The sequence below is a fragment of the Oncorhynchus kisutch genome, linkage group LG28 (genome assembly GCF_002021735.2).
Source record: "Oncorhynchus kisutch isolate 150728-3 linkage group LG28, Okis_V2, whole genome shotgun sequence".
Classification (NCBI taxonomy): Eukaryota; Metazoa; Chordata; class Actinopteri; order Salmoniformes; family Salmonidae; genus Oncorhynchus; species Oncorhynchus kisutch.
The window spans coordinates 31,527,776-31,550,318 of NC_034201.2; the positions used below are offsets into that span (position 1 = coordinate 31,527,776).

A 22,543-nucleotide genomic window follows, 5' to 3' on the forward strand; every position below is an offset into this window, starting at 1 on the left:
GGCCACAAATGATGTGTTTACAATGCCGCAATGGTAATAAAGCATTCTTTGTTCGACCGCAACTTCTGGGGGAGCTAGCTAGCTTTATCTTGGTACCTAGCTAGCACCAATACAACCAGCCTGAAAACAATGACAAGTATAAACTTCCCGATTCTTAGCAATGATTTAGGAATCCTTGTGAGTAACTACACTGCTCAAAAAAATAAAGGGAACACTTAAACAACACAATGTAACTCCAAGTCAATCACACTTCTGTGAAATCAAACTGTCCACTTAGGAAGCAACACTGATTGACAATAAATTTCACATGCTGTTGTGCAAATGGAAGACCACAGGTGGAAATTATAGGCAATTAGCGAGACACCCCCAATAAAGGAGTGGTTCTGCAGGTGGGGACCACAGACCACTTCTCAGTTCCTATGCTTCCTGGCTGATGTTTTGGTCACTTTTGAATGCTGGCGGTGCTTTCACTCTAGTGGTAGCATGAGACGGAGTCTACAACCCACACAAGTGGCTCAGGTAGTGCAGTTCATCCAGGATGGCACATCAATGCGAGCTGTGGCAAGAAGGTTTGCTGTGTCTGTCAGCGTAGTGTCCAGAGCATGGAGGCGCTACCAGGAGACAGGCCAGTACACCAGAAGACGTGGAGGAGGCCGTAGGAGGGCAACAACCCAGCAGCAGGACCGCTACCTCCGCCTTTGTGCAAGGAGGAGCACTGCCAGAGCCCTGCAAAATGACCTCCAGCAGGCCACAAATGTGCATGTGTCTGCTCAAACGGTCAGAAACAGACTCCATGAGGGTGGTATGAGGGCCCGACGTCCACAGGTGGGGGTTGTGCATACAGCCCAACACCGTGCAGGACGTTTTTCATTTGCCAGAGAACACCAAGATTGGCAAATTCGCCACTGGCGCCCTGTGCTCTTCACAGATAGCAGGTTCACACTGAGCACGTGACAGACGTGACAGTCTGGAGACGCCGTGGAGAACGTTCTGCTGCCTGCAACATCCTCCAGCATGACCGGTTTGGTGGTGGGTCTGTCATGGTGTGTGGTGGCATTTCTTTGTGGGGCCGCACAGCCCTCCATGTGCTCGACAGAGGTAGCCTGACTGCCATTAGGTACCGAGATGAGATCCTCAGACCCCTTGTGAGACCATATGCTGGTGCGGTTGGCCCTGGGTTCCTCCTATTGCAAGACAATGCTAGACCTCATGTGGCTGGAGTGTGTCAGCAGTTCCTGCAAGAGGAAGGCATTGATGCTATGGACTGGCCTGCCCGTTCCCCAGACCTGAATCCAATTGATCACATCTGGGACATCATGTCTCGCTCCATCCACCAACAGATGCACCACAGACTGTCCAGGAGTTGCTTTAGTCCAGGTCTGGGAGGAGATCCCTCAAGAGACCATCCGCCACCTCATCAGGAGCATGCCCAGGCGTTGTAGGGAAGTCATACAGGCACATGAAGGCCACACACACACACACTAATGAGCCTCATTTTGACTTGTTTTAAGGACATTACATCAAAGTTGAATCAGCCTGTAGTGTGGTTTTTCACTTTAATTTTGAGTGTGACTCCAAATCCAGACCTCCATGGGTTGATAAATTTGATTTCCATTGATAATTTTTGTGTGATTTTGTTGTCAGCACATTCAACTATGTAAAGAAAAAAGTATTTAATAAGAATATTTCATTCATTTAGATCTAGGATGTGTTATTTTAGTGTTCCCTTTATTTTTTTGAGCAGTGTATTAGCTAGGTAACTACTACTTGTTGTTCGCCTATTGAAATTGAACTTCAGTTCATGAAAATAAATAGCTAGCCAGCTACTTAACCCTGTTGCCCAAAGCTAACGTTATATGAAGCTAGCCACAATAGTTGCATTTGTGGTTAGCCTTCAAAATAAAAGTACCTCTTTGAAAGTGATGCAGAAGGTTACAATTGGTGAAATCATGCCATATTTAGACTAAATAATGTTAAACAAGGTTGGAATGTGAAGTGAAATGGGGTATCAGTCTACTCGGTGACACACAGACAGAACACAACTGTTTAGAGTTTATGCAAATATTAGCATTGTAGCTCTTATCGTGGGACTGTGACGGTGGAAAATCACCTCCACAGTCAGCCTATTGTATGTATTGGCATTCATATTGCTTTGTACAGCTTTACCTAAAGATTGGGGATCAATGAAATGTGGTATCAGTTTACTCAATACCCAAGATATTTTTTCCCAATGTCCTCAGAGTTATCAGACTCGAAAACACCCATGTAGTATTGTTTTTCCTTGGGAATAGTGTTCAATAAACATAGATTGACAATAAATGTAGCTTAATTCAGTTTTTCCAGAGTTTTGCAACAAGAGCTACGATGCTAATGTTCTCTGGGTGTCACTGAGTAGACTGATACCACATGTCATTGATCCACAATCCATAGGTAAGGCTGTACAGTGAGATAATTGTGCCCCCAATGCAATTCTAAAGTATAATACATCCGGTGTGATTTCAACAGATTTTTCAAAAATTAATGATCTATTCTATTATGGCATAATTCTAATATTTGTATTCATTTGCATCACTGTCAATGACAAACTTTTATTTTGAAGGCTAACCGCAAAGTCCACTATTGTGACTAATCCTTATTGTGGCTAGTTTCACATAGATGGGTCCAACCACCACTAATCAAATAAGAAAGGTCTTATAAATTAGGGTCATTTTAGATGATGACACCTAGCTATATATTTAGCTAGCTAACAGATTGTCATTCTGCTATGTTTTTGGGGAAGAACAACCATAAGCTAGCTTGCTTTTTTTATGACCAGCACTGTAGGTACGGTGAGACAACTTTACCAGCATCATAGCATACGTATCAATTAATCGTTGTGACATATGAAATATGAGTGATAGTGTAATCAATGTCTAATAACTACGTAAAAAAAATATGAACATGTTAAATTATGTGACGTGCAGTCATATTCAGGTCCTGATTGGTCAACAAGCTTATTTGACACGTCAAATAGTGTTATTTGACGCGCAAAAACCCAAACAGTGTTCCATAGTATGAGAAATCCTGGTTGAGAATGAAACGACTGAACGACGAAACAGCACAGTAAGTAAGTGAAAGAAATAGGTTTTGATGATGTTTTACTAGTAATGGGGACATGCGTGAATGCCAACAAAATAACTTTTTGGTCAGTGTGGTGTGTGTGTAACCTTTATTTAACTAGGCAAGTCAGTTAAGAACTTAAGAACAAATTCTTATTTACAATGACGGCCTACCCTGCACAATGCTGGGCCAATTGTGCGCCGCTCTAAGGGACACCCAATCACGGCCGGATGTGATATAGCCTGGATTCGAACCAGGGACTGTAGTGACGCATCTTGCACTGAGATGCAGTGCCTTAGACCGTTGCGTCCATGCGTGTGTTTTAACTATTTAACTGCACTAGAATGCTTAAAAGGCTGCTAAAATATTGGTTATTTTTATTAGATATTAGATAGGAAAATATTAGATTTCGGCAAAAAATGTTATGTCGGTGCATCACTAGTTGAAACATTACCAGATTTTTTTCTAATTAGTGATTACCATTCTGTTACACATTCGAAACCCAACCCACGCTTAATCCACTAAAATAGGTCACTTTCAATTTTAAAAAGGTCTTAACGGGGCTGGTTAAGAGGAAAAGAGTCTATACATACCTTAAGAAATTAAAGGCTGATATTGTGTTCTTACAAGAAACACAACTTATAGCAAGTAAACATTAGAAATTAAAGAGGAAATGGGTGGGACAACTTTTGCATCCTCTCAATTTTGATGAATAGACATCCTTTTGTATCAGCAGGTTTGTTTTGGTGCAGGAGCATATATATTTGGAGTCTTGGACCCAATTGAATATTTATGTTCCTAACTTCGATGACCATATGTTTATTCAGAACGTATTCCTTCAGATTGCTCAAGCACCACCAGGCTGGCTACTGGCTTAAGGAGATGTAAATGTTTGTTTAGATACAGTTCTTGATATGTACTCTGATAACCCCTCTCCTACCAAAGCCGCCAAGCTCACCCTGTCATTCATAAAGGATCTCAATTCACTAGACGTCTGGAGACAGATGCACCCACAGGATAGGGACTACTCTTTTCATTAACACCAACACATGCATATAAACTTTTTTTGCAATCAAAACCTTTTTCATAAAGATACCGATTACCTCCCCAGATTGCTTAGTAACCATTCTCCTCTGGTATTATCAATCTCCATCCCTACCAAGGTAAATGGAGCATATAGATGGAAACTAAATAATTCTCTCCTGAAACAACCTGAATTTTGTACATTCAAAGAGCAGATCAATATTCTTACTTTGACAAACAAACCCTCTGCTCCTGACAGGTTCGTTCTTTGAGATGCATTGAAAGCCTATCTGAGGGGATAAAGCATTGCCTATACTAAAGGGTTGAAGAGAAAAGGGGCTGAACTAAAATGTCCTTGAATCTTAAAATGCTATAAAAAAAAATCTTCCACACAGGCTCTTAGTAAATAAAAAACTGAAACATAATACCTGGAACACGTATAAAGCTGAGAGGGTCATTACTAAATCAAAACAGCGTTGCTACAAACTTGGAGAAAGCACACAATACACAAGTATTGGCATAGCAACTGAAAGGGGAGGAAAGTAAGAGGACAATTAATGCTACGGAAACTCTTACTAAACTCTAATATCTTTCAACCCTACTGAAATTAATGAAACTTTTAAGAAATACTATGAGGACCGCTATACAGCCCAATCAAGCAATGATCTATCAGAGATGCCTCCCCCCCCCAGAGTTCTATAAAGAATTTAAAGGACCTGTTGGTACCCTACCTTATGGAAGTACTTAAAAAAAAGCTGGGGAGGACAACTGCTTTCCAAAGTATCTCTCAAAAGCTGTGATTACAGTAATTCACAAGAAAGGGAAAAACGTTCTAAAGTGCACCTCCTATAGACCACTCTCTCTCCTTAATACAGACTGTAAACTGATCACCATGATGCTAACTAAAAGACTGGAGTCATTGCTCCCTCTGCTGGCCAACCCAGATCAGACTGGCTTCATAATTCATCTCAGAAGGTTCTTTGATATAATTCACCTTGCTAACAAAAACAAAATACCTAGTGTCGCCATCTCCCTCAATCCCAAAAAAGGCCTTTGAAAGGGTTGAATGGCCATATCGCTTTTGCATTTTGGAAAAGTTCAGTATAGGAGCCATGTTTGTAAACTTGATAAAAATCACTCTGCAAAATGTCCTGAAGCTAGGATTGCTACCAACAGGATTACTTCCTCCTCTCTATAGGGGGAACAGACAGGGTTGCCCTGTTAGCCCCCACCTCGGCGACCCTCGCCATCGAACCATTGACTGAAGCCATTAGAACATGCCCTTACACAAGTTCAACCCTGGTATCTCTTCCCTATGTTTTAGATGTGGCTCAGATGAAGTAACCTTCCTCATTTCCATTTGGCAGTGTTCAAAACTACACAGTTTCTGGGAAGGGGTATCCGATACCATATCTTCAATTCATGGGGCTGCATTCCCTGTAGACCCCGGAGGTCTGTCTACTGGGTAACTTTACTAATTCCAATCTTAGGCTAAATCAATGCTATAAAGCCTACAGAAATTTTACTAGCGATTGCCAAGAAAATGATTGCCTTGAAATGGAAATCAGATTGCCACATTGCATTTAGCAGGGGGATAGCTGAAGTTAATAGTTGTATCCCACTGGAGAAAATGACTTACTGCTTTAGGAGACATTTGACAGAATTTGGCAACCCTTTGTTGATTATATGGGGAATCTCCCCTCACATCACATTGATTGCATCTCTGTATAATCCTCATGTAATGTTTCACACTTATCCAATGTCTCATCTTTTTAAATTAATTTGAATTTGTCTGTTGTCTTGTAAGGTTAATGTCACTTTGTTATATTGTTGTCTAATGTATATTTTTGGGTTTAGGAAAAAAAAGTGAAAAAGTATATAAAGAAACTGCATGATCAATTAGACAGGCACACCTTCTGCTGGGGACAATACAAGTCCACTCAAATGTGCAGTTTTGTCACACAATACAATGCCAAAGATGTCTCAAGTTGAGGGAGCGTGCAATTGTCATGCTGACTGCAGGAATGTCCAGACCACAACCGCAGACCACGTGTAACCACGCCAGCCCAGGCCCTCCAAATCCAGCTTCTTCACCTGCGGGATTGTCTGAGACCAGCCACCTGGACAGCTGATCAAACTGTGGGTTTGCACAACTGAAGAATCTCTGCACAAACTGTCAGACAGTCTCAGGGAAGCTCATCTGCGTGCTCGTCATCCTAACCAGGATCTTGACCTGACTGCAGTTCTGCGTCGTAACTGACTTCAGTGGACAAATGCTCACCTTCAATGGCCTCTGGCACGCTGGAGAAGTGTGCTCATCACAGATGAATCCCGGTTTCAACTGTACTGGGCAGATGGCAAACAGCATGTATGGCTTCGTGTGGGCAAGCGGCTTGCTGATGTCAACGTTGTGAACAGAGCACACCATGGTGGCGGTGGGGTTATGGTATGGGCAGGCATAAGCTACGGACAACGAACACAATTGCATTTTATCAATGGAAATTTAAATGCACAGAGATACTGTGACGAGATGCTGAGGCCCATTGTCGTGCCATTCATCCGCCACCATCACCTTATGTTTCAGCAAAATAATGCACGCCCCCTTGTCACAAGGATCTGTACATAATTCCTGGAAGCTGAAAATGTCCCAAGTCTTCTGTGGCCTGCATACTCACTAGACAATGTGCATGTTTGGGATGCTCTGGATTGACGTATACAACAGCGTGTTCCAGTTCCCGCAACTTTGCACAGCCATTGAAAAAGAGTGGGTCAGCATTCCACAGGCCACAATCAACAGCCTGATCAACTCTGTGAAGGAGATGTGTTGCACTGCATGATGCAAATTGTGGTCACACCAAATACTGTCTGGTTTTCTGATCCACTCCCCTACATTTTTCCTAAGAAATAAAACACGTTCCTTCTTCAGAAGTTCCAGCTAGGCAGGCTAACATTAGTTAGCTAATTAATTTTCTAGCTATCATACAGTAGGCGTATATTAATAATTATATAGTTAATATAAGTAGACATGCAATCATAATTGACTGTAGTACATATAAAAGCACCCACAAGCTAACGGTGAGTAAAAACACAATCAGAGGTATAACGAATTTCCAGCCAAGGGCAGTCCGTTTAAAAATCGTTCCTTCCTCCCTCGCCCTGCAAGTGTATACTCGTCAGACGTCATCAGAAGTGTCCACTTAATTTGAGGGCTGCGGGGAGAGGGTGTGTCTGTTAAGTGTTTGGAATGCAGCCATTATATTCTTCATTATATTCCTTAAACAATGCTTTGGTTCTATATTGCTCACATAATTTCTATTTGGCACAGAATTGAAAAACAATTTAACTGGGAATCAAAATGGCATGCCTTACAAACTGGAGGGTGGCTTTTTGCATCCCCCAATTGTCGATATCATGGCCTGTAATGGTTTGAGAAAATTCCAAAATTTGAAAAATCTAGTGCTTTCGGAAAGTATTCAGTCCCCTTCACTTTTTCTACAGTGTTATATTACAGCCATATTCTAAAATGTATTTAATTGTTTTTTTTTACCTCCCCTCAAGCTACACACAATACCACCAGAATGATGAAGCAAGAACAGTTCTTTTTTAAGTTTGCAAATGTATTGAATATAAAACAGATATCACATTGATATCACATTAACATAAGTATTCAGATCCTTTGTTCAGTACTTTGTTGAAGCACCTTTTGCAGCGATTACAGCCTTGAGTCTTCTTGGGTATGACGCTACAGGCTTCTCCCATTCTTCTCTGCAGATCCTCTCAAGCTCTGTCAGGTTGGATGGCGAGGGTCGCTGCATAGCTATTTACAGGTCTCTCCAGAGATGTTCAAGTCCAGGCTCTGGCTGGGCCACTCAAGGACATTCAGAGACTTGTTCCGAAGCCACTACTGCATTATCTTGCCCCAGTCCGAGGTCCTGAGCGCTCTGGAGCAGGTTACCATCAAGTATCTCTCAGTACTTTTCTCTGTTCATTTTTCCCTCGATCCCGATTATTCTCCCAGTCCCTGCCACTGAAAAACATCCCCACAGCATGATGCTGCCACCACCATGCTTTACGATAGGGATGGTGACAGGTTTCCTCCAGACATGACGCTTGGCATTCAGGCCTAAGTGTTCAATCTTGGTTTCATCAGACCAGAGAATCTCGTTTCTCATGGTCTGAGTCCTTTAGGTGCCTTTTGCAAACTTCAAGCAGGCTGTCATGTGCCTTTTACTGAGGAGTGGCTTTCATCTGGCCACGAAGTCCTGATTGATGGAGTGCTGTAGAGATGGTTGTCCTTCTGGAAAGTTCTCCTATCTTCACAGAGGAACTCAGGTGCTATGGCAGAGTGACCATCGGGTTTTTGGTCACCTCCATGACCAAGACCCTTCTCCCCCGATTGCTCAGTTTGGCCAGGCTGCTAGCTCAAGGTTCCACACTTCTTCCATTTAAGAATGATGGAGGCCACTGTGTTCTTGGGGACCTTCAATGCTGCAGACATTTTTTGGTACCCTTCCCCAGATCTGTGCCTCGACACAATCCTCTCTTGGCGCTCTATGGACAATTCCTTCGACCTCATGGCTTGGTTTTTGCTGATATGCACTGTCAACTATGGGACCTTATATAGACAGGAGTGTGACTTTCAATCAATTGAATTTACCACAGTTGGACTCCAATCAAGTTGTAGAAACATCAAGGATGATCAATGGAAACAGAATGCACCTGAGCTCAATTTCATGTCTCATAGCAAAGGGACTGAATACTTTTTTTTCTCTCTTTAATACATTTGCAAACATTTCTAAAAACATTTTTTCGCCTTGCAATTATGGGGTATCGTGTGTAGATTGATGAGAAATGTTTTATTTAATACATTTTAGAATACATCTAACGTAACAAAATGTGGAGAAAGTGAAGTGGTCTGAATAGTTCCCGAATGCACTGTACATGCAACTCCTTCTTTTATACTGTATTTTCTCACCGCCCTTACATATTTTATTAATCACATGTTTTTGTGTTAAACATTGTAATGTTCAAATACCTATCACATTATACATTTAGTAGTGACAGGATGCATTTGAAACTTCACGTGCAGTAAAACGTTCATATGACTGCAACTATTTTACCGATTTGAGTGGAAAAAAATTCACACAAAAAACAACGATACTAGTAAATGAAAAAGAAAGCACTTCTAATAACCTAATTCACACCAGTCTGAAATTGCAGGATAACCTTTCTTTCACATTGATTTCGACAAAATGTTTTATGGATTGGTGTTTCAGCATTGACTCAATGAAGATTTCGTTGTTCGCTGGGATATACACCTGTGACTTGCACTGTTACAAGCCTGGCTTGAGTTAGCAGCAGGTACAGGATCAATATTCACCAACCTAAAATGGATGAAGCCTGAGTTGGAATGTGAAGCTAACTAAAGCTGGCTAGCTTTAGAAAATCCTGCATAGATTTAGCTAGCGTCATTGTATACCCCTCAAGTCTTTGATAGCACCTTGATTAATTTCTCGGACATCATGAACCGTGATGCGAGTGGTGTAACAAGGTGATAAAATAAACAAATAAATGACATTTGCCATTAACAAAAATGATTTATTGAACGCTAGTAAGCCAGACAGACAAAATTGTCTAAATGTGCAATATTATCCCCCATTATACTGTAATTGACATTGGTCTCTATTTGCTGGCGGAAAATGTGACATGTACCATCTTTAACTTTGTCAAGAAAAACTCAGAGCTCTATGGGGGGTGTGCTATGGGGAAGGAATGCATAGCGTGCATACACACCTGACACCGAGTCACAGTTTGTGAAACAGCTAGCTAGTGTGCACAGGTTATGCAACTAGGAATCACTCAAATAAAGTAATTAATTCATTTTGAAACGTATCCTAATCATTTAAATTAAAAGGGTACATCTCAGTCACTGATACAAATATCTACATAAAACCATAGAAATGGTTATTGTGCTTTTGCTAGATGCTATCAAATCAGGGATGGCAATCAATTATGTAATGTATGTATCATGAGAGCTATGCTTGTTAATGTAAGGATATAATAACATGGGGCTTCATGGCATGTCAATGAGTGGATACCATGGGCCATTAATAACAAAAATTGGTCAACAAAAGACAATAATCCTTGACTTTGAAAATATGGGATGGATTGCAGGCATACTTACTTAGGCACAGACTATGGAAATGTTGTATCTGAAAGATGAAGATGAATCTGTCAGTCAGGCTGTTTCATGCGATGATGATGACCTATAAAATACAAGACACTTCTCTCAGTCAAGCGATTCATTTGCAATGCTTGGTTAATGCACCAAACAACCAGAGGCTAGCGTTCTAGTTTTAATTCTAGTTTTACTCTTCAGCAGGCATAGTAAACATGCGTATTAATCATCACTGTATTAATCATCACAATAACTTAAAACGTGTATATAGTCAAGTCTTCGATATGTGATAAAGCTTCAAGTCTTCGATATGTGATAAAACTATGGTGGGACATTATTTGTTGTTGATGAAGTGTCGATCCTAAATTCATGCAACCTATCGGACATAAATGCACTTCCAGCAACGTTGACAACTATGGAGTAATTAACGTTCAGTACACAATAAAATATGCTATATCTGGTAGATATAGATCAGTAGAGATTATATACTACAGTATTGCAGCGTTTGTTTTCAGGTAAAACCGGTGCTGCCTGCAAACCCGATTAAGCTGTCACGGAATCAATAAAAGTGTACCCACGGTAAACATTCTATGAACATCAGTTTATACTAATTATATTTTGTTGCTCTAGCCCAACGTTCTTTATATTAAGCTCAAATGTACATATTCGTGCAAAATGTCGATCTAAGGTCTGACATGACAGACAAGCGAATGAGAGTCCATCTTGCTTTGGTGAGAATAAAAATATCACTCCTGTCAAACTCATATGCATTCATTGAAAAAGGTATTCCACATGTACAAATCGTCACCTTCCATTACTTAAACTAGGGATTTTCCGTCCAGAAAATTGCGGCAAACCGTTTGATGTGCATGGTCTCCCATTTCCTACCAGTTATTAGGAATAAAAGTAGCTTGTTAGCTTGCTAGCTCTCAAACGCGAATGGCTCCAGTCCGTCCGCTGAATGTGTCATTATGCAAAACCTGCAATGGGTCCAAAAGCCCACGAGCCACTAAGTGTCAAGCATCCATGGAATTGTATGCAAACTTCACTCATTTGATGGTTTTCACGCATTCGAACACTGCAATAATTCGCTTAGTAACAATGTAGCCGTGCATTTCATGGGGGAAGTGCTCCAGCTTAGCCATGTCGTACATGTTGTCTCAGGCTTTTGCATAGTCGATTATTTTTTTTTTTTTACAGAACAGTGACTTAAAATGTACACCAAACGCCTTCGATGAATGGAATTCACGATTAAAACAACAACTTTATAAATGAAATCCCCTATTTGACAAACAATAATTCACGAAAAACAAAAAAAAAGCACCACGCTGACCACTTCCAGAGCAGCGATAACCAGCACAGATCTCACACTGGATGACTGAGTCATTTTGGGGAAAACGACAGGGATATTTAAGGGATAAAATACCAACACGTTCTCTGTCATGACGGCATATACATATTAAAACATACCTCTGATACCCAGCTCGAATACAAGGGCCCTCTCATCCCCATCAGCGTCCTTCTTAAAACTTATTGACACATAACAGTTCGGCACTGGCTGTACAATAACACAAATAGGAACACTTCACCGGATGAACGCTACAGTCAGCGCGAGGCTCAACACAACAAATGAGATAAATTATCATTTACATTAGGTCGCAGTACTTTCGTTTCCCTCGGACAAATGTATACTCGTGTCTAATCTACCCTCCCCCGTTCGCAAAGTATTCTTGCGAAGCCTTGTGCAGTAGGCTATGATGTTCATAGCCAGTACTGACTGGCCTAGCCATTTCATCATAAACTATTCAGATTCTGGCCTTACAGCACACATATGTTAAACAAACTTTGTTCTTGCAACATTTTTGAAACAGGTCACTGAAAAGATGTGACTGGAGAGAAACTGATGACTGTTTAAGCAAAAAGCCATGCCTGTGTCTCAGTCGTGTGTGACTACTTAATATTAGCTTCCTGGGTGTTGCGTTACTGTAGGGATCGGAGTGTTTGGAAAATAAAGTGTAACAGTAAAAGTATGCCAGCACTCACCCGCAACAGGCCACCCAGAATGTAAAGCAAGCTAAATAAGTAAATGGTGGTGCTCCAACTGAGCCGTTGTCCACCTCATTCACCCTCTCTTAGTGTGCTTCTTTGATCAGAACCGTTTTTGCAACACACAGTACTGTACATGCAGAGTGAAAATATCCTTACCATGTAAGGCTGGTCGTGATTGGACGATAGTTTGAACGACAGCCCAAAACAACCACACAGAGAGAACATTACAGTTGTGTATTGTTCTGAGACAGCAAGATTAATATAACGTCTTCATAATGTTCAGGACATGTACAGTTACACTGCATAACCAGGTACTGTAGAGCGATAAAAAAAAAATGCACAGAAGGCCATACTTTTAAATGCAGATGTAATCAGATTGTAAATTAAATGTACACCGTATAAGCATGAATAACGGCACATACAAATTGACAGTACAGGCAGCTATTGAATAAGCCTTTCAAGTCACATGTTTATTTGCAATCATTAATTTAATGAAAAAAGTCCAAGTTTCCCTTTCAGACATGAATTCTCCATGCAGTGCTTTCAGAAAGAATTCACACCCATTTACTTTTTACACATTTTGTATTACAAGATGGTCTTAACATGGATTCAATTATATATTTTTTTGTCAACAATCTACACAAAATACTCTGTAATGTCTAAGTGGATGAAAAATTATATCATTTGTAAAAAAATAAAAAATAAAGTAATGAAAAATAAAACACTATATCTTGATGAAATAAGTATTCAACCCCCGAGCCAATACATGTTAGAATGACCTTTGGCAGCGAGTCTTTCTGGGCAAGTCTCTGAGCTTTACAGACCTGGATTGTACAATATTTTCAAATTATTATTTTGAAAAGTCTTCAAGCTCTGTCAAGTTGGTTGTTGATCATTGCTAGACAGCCATTTTCAAGTCTTGATTTTCAAGTCAATTTCAGTCAAAACTGTAACTAAGGCCACTCAGAACATTCAATTTTGTCTTGGTAGGCAACTCCAGTGTATATTTGGCCTTGTGTTCTAGATTATTGTCCTGCTAAAAGGTGAATTTTTTTCTCAGTGTCTTTTGGAAAGCATATTGAAACAGGTTTTCCTTGAGGATTTTGCCTTTGCTTTGCTCTATTCTGTTTCTTTTTATCCTAAAAAAATCCCTAGTCCATGCCGATGACGAGCATACCCATAACATGATGTAGCCACCACCAATACAAATACAAAACCAGTTATTGAGTGTAAGGGGGCAATAACTTTTTTACACAGGGGCATTCGGTGTTGCATAACATTGTTAATTATTTAAATTAAATAAGTATCAATATGTTGTGTTATTTGTTCACTCAGGTTCCCTTTATCTAAAATTAGGTTTGATTGAAGATCTGATAACATTTAGTGTCCAAAATATGCAAAAATAGAGTTAATCATGAAGGGGCAAATACTCACAGCACTGTACTGTATATACCCACTCACTCACACACACTACATTGACACTCACTGAATACCCACACACATTCACATACACTGCATACACACACACACGCATACCAACACAACACAGACATAGGTGCGCACACTTTCACACTCATCATATGTTACTGCTACTGTTCTGTATTCTTACTCTTATTATCTTTCCTGATGCCTTGTCACTTTACCCTGCCTTTACGTACATATCTACCTCAAATAGCTCATACACATTGATCTGGTACTGGTACTCCCTGTATATAGTTAAATGATTTATTATGTCTATTATATGTATTTTATTCCTCTTGTTACTTATTATTATTGTTTTATACTGTATTGCTTGGAATGGCTCATAAGCAAGCATTTCATGGTAAAGTTTACACCCGTTGTATTCAGTGCATGTGACAAATAAAATTTGATTTGATTTTGGCAATGAAGTATGTAGGGCCAAACATATTTTATTTAAACCTCTTAAGGCTAGAGGACAGTGTTCGAAAGTTCAGATGACTGACGTGCCCAAAGTAAACTGCCTGTTACTCAGGCCCAGAAGCTAGGATATGCATATAATAGCATTGGATAGAAAACACTCTGAAGTTTCTAAAACTGTTCAAATAATGTCAGAGAGTATAACAGAACAGATATCAAATCAAATCAATTTTATTTATATAGCCCTTCGTACATCAGCTGATATCTCAAAGTGCTGTACAGAAACCCAGCCTAAAACCCCAAACAGCAAGCAATGCAGGTGTAGAAGCACGGTGGCTAGGAAAAACCTAGAGAGGAACCAAGCTATGTGGGGTGGCCAGTCCTCTTCTGGCTGTGCCAGGTGGAGATTATAACAGAAAATGGCCAAGATGTTCAAATGTTCATAAATGACCAGCATGGTCAAATAATAAGAATCACAGTCAGAATAGTTGAAACTGGAGGTGGACTGGGGACAGCAAGGAGTCATCATGTCAGGTAGTCCTGAGGCATGGTCCTAGGGCTCAGGTCTTCCGAGAGAGAGAAAGAAAGAGAGAAAGAGAGAATTAGAGAGCATACTTAAATTCACACAGGACACCGGATAGGACAGGAGAAGTACTCCAGATATAACAAACTGACCCTAGCCCCCCGACACATAAACTACTGCAGCATAAATACTGGAGGCTGAGACAGGAGGGGTCAGGAGACACTGTGGCCCTATCCGATATGTGGCCCCATCCGATACGGCAGGCAAAAACCAGAGGAAAATCCATCCAGATTTTTTTTTTGAGGTCACAGGCATTGGAATATACAAATAAATCGGGCCCAGATTTCAATTTTTTGAACGTGAGGCAAGCAAGTAAATAAAAAATAAAATAGTTTACCCTTTTGTTTAAATACTGTAGCAACCTTAGTTCAAAATCTAGCGACCAAATCAAGAGATGTTAGCCTCTCGGGAGGCTAAAAGAGGCATAGAGGAAGTTGTGTATCTCTTTACTGGAAACCTAAGAACATTATTTTTGCTATAATCGTGACATTTTTCCAGTAAAACTTTTTCTGATCATTTTTTTTGATTACATTTGTATGGCCTAACTAAACCTTGTCCAAGCCAGTATGGCCCATAGGGCAGGATCTCCTGTTTCTGTAGTATGAGGCAGCTTGTTGTACAATTACACACCCTTGACAGGATGCTAGCTTGTCGCAGGGCATTAGTCTGTGGCAATACAGAGACTCATGAAAATAGATACATATTCATCATTGTCTGTCAAAAGTTGAACTATAGTAAACTTTTTTGGATGAGTTGCATGCATACAAAGGCCAATGGACAATTATTTCCAAAACCATTGTCTCAATCTCAAATTGTTTTACAAAAAATCTCTGGCAGTAGCCAAGCAGAGACGAAGTCATTGGTATTTCTCGACTGGGGATTGAACCCCCAACCTTCCAATCTCAGGGCAGACACTAGCCACACGGTCACTGAGATTCATAGACCCTATCTACCCTTGACAGTTACATGTGCTGAGACATCTGAGCACAGAGTTCGCTTTTAAATGACATAGTAGCTACCAAAATATTGGCTACTAAAAGCATATACAGTGGCTGATGTCATCACCATTCCACCCACCTGTGCTTTGGGAGCGAGAGGCGCCTTTCCATGAGTTAAAGACATACGTCCTAATATGAGGAAAGTGTTTGCATGGCCTCAAAAATGCTAGCCAGCTAATTTTTGAAGAACAACATTTTTGGGGGTTAAAAGGATGCAGATGGTTCTGCTAATCCATTGCATTTAGCTTTTCTAGCAGCCTTGCTGGCTAGCTACACTAGTTAGCCAACTAGTTACAGTAGTTAGCTACTGCAATAAGTTCTTGAGTCATCGTAATATTAGCTTTGCCACGGTTTCCAGAATGCTCACTGGCACATAAAAAAAGTGTATACACGCTGGTGCATTTGGAATTCCATGATCGGAATACAAGGGCTGCATTAACTTTCACACACAGCCAGGGTTGGGTAGGTTACTTTTGAAATGTAATCCACTACAATTACTAGTTACATGTCCAAAATTGTAATCAGTAACATAACTTTTGGATTACCCAAACTCAGTAACGTAATCTGATTACATTCCGTTACTTTTAGATTACTTTCTCCTTAAAACCTCTTTGGGCTGAGATCCCGCTAATAGGATCGATATGACAACTGCCAGTGAAAGTGCAGGGTGCAAAATTCAAAACAACAGAAATCCCTAAATTAAAATTGCTCAAACATACAAGTATTTAACACTATTTTAAAGACACACTTCTTGTTAATCCCACCACAGTGTCTGATTTCAAAAAGGCTTTACGACGAAAGCAAATCAAACGATTATGTTAGGTGAGTGCCTCATCACAGAAAAACACAGCCATTTTCCAGCCAAAGAGAGGAGTCACAAAAAGCAGAAATAGAGATAAATTAATCACTAACCTTTGATGATCTTCATCAGATGACACTCATAGGTCTTCATGTTACACAATACATGTATGTTTTGTTCGATAAAGTTCGTATACATTGGCGTGTTATGTTCAGTAGTTCCAAAACATCCGGTGATTTTGCAGAGAGCCACATCAATTTACAGAAATACTCATAATAAACATTGATAAAAGATACAACTATTATGCATGAAATATAGATCCACTTCTCCTTAATGCAACCGCTGTGTGAGATTTCAAAAAAGTTTTGCCCCAAAAGCCCCCCATGCAATAATCTGAGTACAGCGCTCAGAGACCAAAACAACCCAAACAGATATCTGCCATGTTGTGTTTAGTCCAGTAATCCAAATTCATGACACACGATCACTAGGTGTAGACGAAAAGTCAAAAGGTTCCGTTACAGTCCGTAGAAACATGTCAAACGATGTATAGAATCAATCTTTAGGATGTTTTTAACATAAATCTTCAATAATTTTCCAACCGGAGAATTCCTATGTCTGTAGAATTGCAATGGAACGCAAGCTAACTATCACGTGAATGTGCGGGGTCAGCTCATGCCTCTCTGGCAGACCTCTGACTCATTCCCCTCTCATTCGCCCCTCCTCACAGTAGAAGCATCAAACAAGGTTCTAAAGACTGTTGGCATCTAGTGGAAGCCTTAGTAAGTGCAATATGACCCCATAGACACTGTGTATTCGATAGGGAATGAGTTGAAAAATGACAAACCTCAGATTTCCCACTTCCTGGTTGGATTTCTTCTCAGGTTTTTGCCTGCCATATGAGTTATGTTATACTCACAGACATCATTCAAACAGTTTTCGAAACTTCAGTGTGTTTTCTATCTAAATCTACTAATAATATGCATATATTAGCAACTGGGCCTGAGTAGCAGACAGTTTACTCTGGGCACCTTATTCATCCAAGCTACTCAATACTGCCCCCAGCCATAACAAGTTTAAGAGGCATTAGAAGAAGACAAAAATGTATGTTACCAATTGAACGACACCTATTGCAGGATAAATCAATGTTAAAGTTTACATAGCTAGCCATATATGGATGTAAAATTTTACTTTATTGGTTGGTTGTGTAGGCTTCTTCTAACCCATTGCTTTTTACTATATATAATATAGTAGGAAACAGCAGAGGGAGCATCCCCCTATCTGCATCGATGGGACAGCAGTGGAGAAGGTGGAAAGTTTTAAGTTCCTCTGGGTACACATCACGGACAAACTGAAATGGTCTACCCAAACAGACAGTGTGGTGAAGAAGGCGCAACAGCACCTCTTCAACCTCAGGAGGCTGAAGAAATTTGTCTTGTCACCTAAAACCCTCACAAACTTTTACAGATGCACAATTGAGAGCATGCTGTCGGGCTGTATCACCGCCTGGTATGGCAACTGCACTGCCCACAACCACAAGGCTCTCCAGAGGGTGGTGCCGTCTGCACAATGCATCACCGGGGGCAAACTACCTGACCTCCAGGACATCTACAGCACCCGTTGTCACAGGAAGGACAAAAAGATAATCAAGGACAAAAACCAACCGAGCCATTGCCTGTTCACCCCGCTACAGTCCAGAAGGCAAGGTCAGTACAGGTGCATCAAAGCTGGGACCGAGAGACTGAAAAACAGCTTCTATCTCAAGGCCATCAAACTGTCAAACAGCCATCACTAACACAAAGAGGCTGCTGACTACATACAGACTCGAAATCATTGGCCACTTTAATAAATGGATCACTATTCACTTTAATAATGTTTACATATCTTACATACTCATCTCATATGTCTATACTATATTTTATATTATCTATTGCATCTTGCCTATGCCGCTCGGTCATCGCTCAGCCATATATTTATATGTATATATTCTAATTCCATCCCTTTAGATTTTTGTATATTAGGTAGTTGTTGCCGGAACTGTTAGAGTACTTGTTAGATATTACTGCACTGTCGGAACTAGAGGCACAAGCATTTCGCTACACTCGCATTAACGTCTGCTAACCATGTGTATTTGACCAATACAATATGATTTGATTTTGAATAATATGATTCAATTCTATCTTTACATTATAAACCAAAGTCTATCAGAATTCCAGACATTGCAATAAATGTTATAGCCTTTGGTCTTCAAGAATAGGACTTGGAAATATGGAAGTAGAGATTAGCCTAATTGTTTTACCTGAGCAAGACCTCAAAACTAATGACTTATTAGCCAGCCCTATACTGTTGTTTATGATTTTGTTGTCATGGAAAACTGACTGGGCTCATTTATTCGAGTTGAAAAATAAATGCTGCTCTCATGGAATGGCATGCTTTAAGCACTCCTGAAAAGTCATATTTACATGTGAAAAATGAATGCCATATGCTGCATTTGCTATAGGCCTATTATTGACCTTTTTTGTTGGTGACACTTTGATAACTTCACAATATGCAGCTGTTTCAGGTCAAATCCACAGTTTTGGTCAAATCCACAGCCTCTGTTTTGGTAAAAAGCTGTGGGATGGGCCAGAAGAAATGTAACCACTCTCAGATTAATAGACAGAGCAATGGATGCAAGGACTCCATGATATAAAAATGATTGTTTTAACCATGTCATGAGGCTGTGTTTGTTTACATTTACAATGTTAAAAAAACATTGGAGTAAAACAAGTTCATATTTTGGGTTCTCATGGAGTGTGACAGTTGAACTAGAATCAATATATATATATATATATATAATTTATAAGTCCAAAAACTGATGTAGCAACTGGAGATTGCACCTTTTAAGTCTATCAAAAGTGTGCAAGTTTGTGTCCATTAGGCCTATGGATTTTATTTTATCAGCATGAATTAGATTGAGCAATTAAAGCCCCACTTTTATTCCATAGTCTGGGATCCGCACTATGCAGCTGTTGCAAGAACGCATTTTTCACTGTATGTTCACAGGTTTCAAAAACAATGATTGATAGGCAGCTTAAACTTCTTGAATTCAACCTGTATTGGGTTGAAATACACATTTAGATTTGTGAGCAGCCAACCACAACAACTAACAATCCATAAGGTGCAAATAACTAAATGAGAGAGCAGCAGTGTGATTCACATCAATGCGCTATGTAGATATCAATAATAAGTTGTATTCGTATCGCCATAGATTACACCACTGCTGTCATCCTGACCTCAAGCGTTTATTCAAGTTGGATAATCTTTGCAAACATCCTTTCTGAATTTAAATGTAATCCTCAAAGTAATCATCTAGTTTTTCAAAAGTATCTGTCGTCTGAATACAATACTTTAGCTGGTAACGTAATGGATTACAGTTAACGTTTTTGTAATCCCTTACATGTAATGGATTACATGTAATCTGTTACTCCCCAACCCTGCACACAGCCATATAGGCTACTAGAAATATTTATATATTTCCATGTGTTGTAGCCTGGACTGGTCTACTTCTCTTGAATTAAAGTCTTTGTGTAGCCAATGTGGAAGAGGTAGCTAGTTAGCTGTGCTAGTTGTAATCTTGATTTTTCCATTAAATCTGCTACCAAGACTACTGCTAGCAAGCTAGCTAGGCCATGGCCAAGTGTAATCATTTATAATTAAAACAGCTTGTTCAAAATCCACACTTCCTCCCTACCATGGACCAGCTTGCCCCTTATTGGTAACCACACACCACAGTCAACACCATCAACCAAATCAAAACCACCTAGACAAAGGCAGGGCTATCCCTTTAAATGCCTCGCACCTGCACTCATGAGCTCTCTTCCCACCAACCCAAACCATTATTAACAGAATCCAACAGATGTGTTTATTGACTGTGAGTATTGTATGAGTGTGGTGTATGACGGCCAAAAAAATGTAAATACAAAAAAATGTAATAATAAGAGACATTGGATGATATGATCACCTGCAGTAGGCTACATATTATACATTAAGTGTGAAACATTACATGAGGATTATACAGAGATGCAATCAATATGATGTGAGAGGAGATTCCCCATATAATCAATAAAGGGTTGCCAAATTCTGTAGAATGTCTCTCACTTATTCCTCATGCAGTAAGTAATTTTCTCCAGTGGGATACAACTATTAACTTCAGATAGCCACATGGCAATTGGCAGGGGGTATCTGATTTCCATTTCAAGGCAATACATTTCTTTAAAATGGCTAGCTAGCAACATTTCTGTTAGCTTTATAGTGTGTCTGTCTTTGCCTAAAATTGGAATTAGTAAAGTTACCCAGTAGACAGACCTCCGGGTCTACAGGGAATGCAGCCCCATGAATTGAGGATATGGTATTGCATACTCCTTGCCAGAAACTGTGTAGTTTTGAACACTGCCAAGTGGAATGTAGGAATGTTCCTTCATCTGAGCCACATCAGATGGCTCATTCATCACAAAACCAACTGATATTTCCAACTACTTTAATGATTTTTTCATTGGCAAGATTAGCAAATTTAAGCATGACATGCCAGCAACAAACGCTGACACTACACATCCAAGTATATTTGACCAAATTATGAAAGACAAGCATTGTAATTTTGAATTCCGTAAAGTGAGTGTGGAAGAAAAAAAATATTGTTGTCTATCAACAATGACAAGCCAACGGGGTCTGATAACTTGGATGGAAAATTACTGAGGATAATTGTGGATGATATTGCCACTCTTATTTGCCATATTTTCAATTTAAGCCTACTAGAATGTGTGTGCCCCCAGGCTTGGAGGGAAGCAAACGTCCCCTTTACTGGCTCAAATAGCCAACCAATCAGCCTGTTACCAACCCTTAGCACACCTTTGGAAAAAATTGTGTTTGACCAGATACAAGGCTATTTTACAGTAAACAAATAGACAACAAACTTTCAGCATGCATATAGGGAAGGACATCAACAAGCACAGCATTTACACAAATGACTGATGATTGGCTGAGAGAAATTTATGATAAAAAGATGGGGGTTGTTTTGTTAGACTTCAGTGTGGCTTTTGACATTATCGATCATAGTCTGCTGCTGGAAAAAGTAATGTGTTATTGCTTTACACCCCCTGCTATATTATGGATAAAGAGTTACTTGTCTAACAACCTGTCCATCTTTACTAATGACATAACATTGAGTAAAGCCAGAGTGTCTATGTATGTGGCAGTGGTAATCCTGACATAAGAGCATCATAAATATGGGAAATGGTCTTGATTAGTGGTTGGTCTGCATGGCAGAGTTGTTCAATAGGTGACATTTTAGGAAGGTTTCATTGGCCCTTGAGATTCACCCTAATAAAATGTCGTAGTTGAAGGTAACTAAGGAAGTCCTTGTTAGAAAAGTGGTATTTATTTTTCAGCTGTTCAACGGACATCAGCATTCCCTCCTCAAATCAATTTTTCCAGAGGGGTGATACCCTTGTCAGACCATGGTCTAAAGTTACCATTCTCGAAAAACATAGGAATCAATCTATTGTTCCATAAAGGGGTTTTAGGGAAAATAAATCCCTCTCATCTGAACAGCTCATGCAGTTTGCACCATGCCAGGACAGAATGTATAGTTAAAGGGTTGTCTGTGATGGTTTTCATAGATTTTATAGATGTCCCATTTGTATAACAAATCTGCTCCAATTTCCTCATATACCTCAAACTTTTCAATGTTCAACCATGAGGGGGAAGGACCATTGTCAAACCAGGTTTAGGCCCCTTGACCAGTTTGTCCAAACTAACCCTAGGAGTTTTGCCGTGCCAGATAAACCGTCTGGTCAGCTTGTCGAGGGAGGAAAAGAATGCTGCGGGTACAGGGATGGGGAGAGATTGAAACAAATATAGAAATCTGGGCAGGACATTAATTTTAATAACATTAACCCGAC

General features: G+C 39.9%; 1 protein-coding gene across 5 annotated transcripts in view; it reads right to left on the reverse strand.

The window, feature by feature from the left end:
• The window catches only part of LOC109872639 (HMG box transcription factor BBX), a 45,132-nt gene extending 32,654 nt beyond the window's left edge, over nt 1–12,478 (reverse strand). For 2 of the 5 annotated variants that reach the window (XM_020463948.2, XM_020463945.2), the window contains exons 1-2: nt 12,344–12,478; nt 10,307–10,388 (exon numbers count right to left, since the gene is read on the reverse strand). The gene's annotated coding sequence lies outside the window, so the exon portion shown is untranslated. Of the gene's footprint in view, nt 1–10,306; nt 10,389–11,108; nt 11,483–11,770; nt 12,071–12,343 lie in introns of those variants that run through there. The other 3 variants (XM_031807895.1, XM_020463947.2, XM_020463946.2) reach the window with 2 other exon arrangements.
• Between the last annotated feature and the right edge of the window lie 10,065 nt (nt 12,479–22,543).